General features: G+C 40.9%; 1 long non-coding RNA gene across 1 annotated transcript; it reads left to right on the top strand.

Annotated features, from left to right (window-relative positions):
* The first annotated feature begins 1,826 nt into the window (after positions 1–1,826).
* Positions 1,827–2,231, top strand: LOC306828850. The gene is made up of 2 exons (XR_013779794.1): positions 1,827–2,026; positions 2,138–2,231. It is a non-coding gene; the product is annotated as an uncharacterized lncRNA (long non-coding RNA).
* The last annotated feature ends 1,105 nt before the right edge of the window (positions 2,232–3,336 follow it).

The following is a 3,336-nucleotide window of genomic DNA, read 5'->3' as shown; positions in this document are numbered from 1 at the left end:
GTGAAAGGTTTTTAAATTTCAATCCTGGGGGTAAAGACTGTGGAACAGTATGAGAGAGGAGATGAAGCATGTACAAGAATTATATATATATTTATAAAGAAGGGATTTTCATAAAGTACAAAGAGGGAGAAGGAAGCCTGTAATCACAGATTATAATAATGTGCTGTTAAGAAAAAAAAAAATCTCGACAAGTAATTAAACTTTATTTTATTTATGGAAGTCAATATGTGATAAAGATTGAGAGTGGAGAAGGAGTAGTATTAGATAAGTTTATTCTTCTTACTACTTCTTTTTTAAATATGTTGTTGGTTCATTTTGTATGTTGTTTTATTTATTTGCAAAAAAACCCTTATTCTTATTTTGTTATTATTATTATCTATTTTTTCTTTTCATTATTATTTTTGTTCTTGTTTTTTCTTTCACATGTTCGAAAAACAAAAACAAAAACTAAACTCCTCTGTCGCCCCCCGGTGGTGGAACAAACTACCAGTCTCTTTGCACCTTTAAGAAAAAGAGCCAGCTCTTTCATGAATGCCTCCTGTACACACTTTATGATATTCATGATGATGGTGATGGCTTTGTTTTGATCATGATAGTGGCGATATTTAGGATGGTTTTGATGCTGCTGAGCCGTGTTCTGCCTCTGCTCACTTCCTGTTCGCACCCGTGTGTCCGATCAGATTTAAAGCTGTTTGTTTGCACTTCCTGACATCGTTTCCTCCTTTGCTCGATCTTTGCTTGTTTCGTACTGTCTCTCTGATGTCGCTCAGGGAGTCAGAGAGGCAGAACAACAGAGGGAAATTTTGCCAGTTCCATATCCTCCCACGATGGCTGAAAATAATTCAAAAGGCACCTCGCAGGTGAGACAGTGATGTCATCAAACTCAAAGAAAATCCTCCGTTTTGAAACAAAAATGATTGAGGCAAACAATCATAATTTGATCCCATGAGACCAGAGGCTATGCTTCAGTCATTTATGCAATAGTAGCTTCCACTACCAGCATATTCCTTTCAACAAAACACATTTCCTAAAAGGTTGCTGTAGCGTCATGCTTCCTGGTTTACCAAACTGACTGTGTAAAACTGTCAACTTTTACAAAACGACACTGATAGAATATTGATGTAAATCACACCCACTTTGACCTCCTCTTATGTGCCCTTAATGCAAGCCCCACTGAGTGCCTCTGCTCATGTTTAAGTCATTACACAGGCTGGCAGCATCGTATCTACCCAACCTCATCATCTCGTATGTATCCCCTTGTGCCGTCTGCTGGCAGGAGGCCGCTTGCTTTACTCTTCCAAAAGTGTTTTTTCTCTTCCATGTCTCTCATCGGTTGCATAACTTTCCCTCTTCCACCAAGGACGCTGCTCCACAAGAAGCTTTCAAAACAAAACCCGACAAATTCAATCCAAATGTCATTCGACCTAACAGAATTTTATTAGTTGAGTCTGTCGAAATTCTCTATCCGCGATTAAGTTCAGGCAAACCCAGGAGAAGGCAGCCCCCTCAGCCTGTTTCCATCATGTCACTGTCAGCTGTCTACAGGGATTGACACGTGTGTGTGTGTGTGTGTGTGTGTGTGGGTCAAGAAAAGTGAGTGGGTGGTTAGTCTCTTGGCCCTTCCTCCTGTTAGTGGACCTGTCTCACACACGCTGACTTCACCTGGCAGCTAAAATCAGTCCTACCTGCCAATGTTCCCGCCTCATTCAGTCCCGCTCTGTGTTTAACCTTGTAATCTACATTATGTGTTATCCAATGCCTAATGCATGCTGGGTCTTCTTGTGTACAGTTTGTGTATCTGATGCTTCTGTGAGGTTTCAGTTCTGTTTTGTTTTTTCTGTGTGAGTTGTCTTTTCTCCCCCTCCCTTCTCTGGTCCTTTTTCCCTCTGCAGGTATGTGAGTGGCAGGGGGTGTGGCTGGCTCCTCCAGGCAGCAGACGAGGCACACCTGTCTCCCATCTAATCAACCCCTCCATATAAACCTGGCTGTCACCCTACTCCTGTGCCAGATAATTCCGTATTACTCGGTAGTGGTCACGTATTGCCTTCCAGCATATTGTTTGATAACCTCTTGTGGTTTTTGTGCTCTCGTTTTTTTGGAACAGTTGGACTGATCGTATGTTTTTCCTTTTTTCTAGTTTTTTGGTGTGCCTCCTGGATCGTTGTGCCAGCCAGCCTCCTGCCTTCACTGCCTGCTCCTTTGTTTGGAACATTAAATATCTTTTGGTTAAACCACTTGTGTTCGTCTCTGTCTCTGCATTTTGGGGTCCACCTAAAACAAAACCTAACAGCTTCACTCACTGTGACACTGCAGCTTGTAAATGTCAGATTTTTTTTTTTTTTTTTTTTTTTGAAGTCTGGGCTGAAAAGAGTTCAATGAGTGTGCATGTTTGGCACATGAACTTGGACAGCTATCATCCCAGCTCAGTTTCTGCCTTACTGTTGTTTTTAATTCATCTCATTTCCACTCAGTTGATGCCTTATTTCCATGACTGTAAAAATCAACTGTGTGCCAAAGCAGGTTACAGGCCTGCAGCTGCCAAGAAACATGATGCATGATTATCACAAAATTAGCAGAGGGATTCTGGTAAAATGATCCATAGTGTGGCTGTGTTGAATAAAAGCCATGAATCAAAACATATTAAAACGCTCTAGTGGGAAGGAGGATCTTTAGTTTGTTCTTCATTAAAGCAGAAGATGTGATGGGTTGCTGTGGGCTCTTCGTCTGGAGTTCAGATCTCTGAAAGAACTTAGCCTAATCTTATTCATTTAATTCCATCATTTAATCATTGGATTTATTCATGTAGCATACGAATGGCTGACTAAACAAATAAGAAGTCATTAGAAACCCTCAGTGGATGCCGGTAGATGTTGCTGTGAGTGACAGGAAAGCAAATGATGGATTCACAGTGGCCTTAATATTTTCACCGTAGTTTTTCCAGCTTGGCTCACCTTGTTTTTAGATTTTCATTCTTATGATTGAATGTTTATCTTTAACATTCAACATGGATCCAGCTTACAGTTATGTGTTTGTTGATGTTGGTGCCAGGCGTCCAGCAAGAAACAGAAACAGAAAGACTGTCTTCATGGTTTGTCTTTCATAGAATAGGAAACAAATGTGTGGATTGGGATCAAGACAATACCATTTCGGTAATTGTGCTTTTTATAAATATTTGTTAACAAACCCCCCAATGATGAGAAAAGTCCATCCTCTCTGTCTTCTGCCTGCTCCACTGTTCAAAAAAAGTGTTCTCAAATTGGCCATTTGGTAATTTTCCCTTCATGACATCACAAAGGGCAGTAGCCCCTCCCCCAGGTGGGTGACACTCCCACAGCT

The sequence above is a fragment of the Symphodus melops genome (assembly GCF_947650265.1).
Source record: "Symphodus melops genome assembly, chromosome: 9".
NCBI classification, from domain to species: Eukaryota; Metazoa; Chordata; class Actinopteri; order Labriformes; family Labridae; genus Symphodus; species Symphodus melops.
The sequence above is the reverse complement of the archived record's forward strand: the minus strand, read 5'-3'. Positions and strand labels throughout refer to the sequence as shown.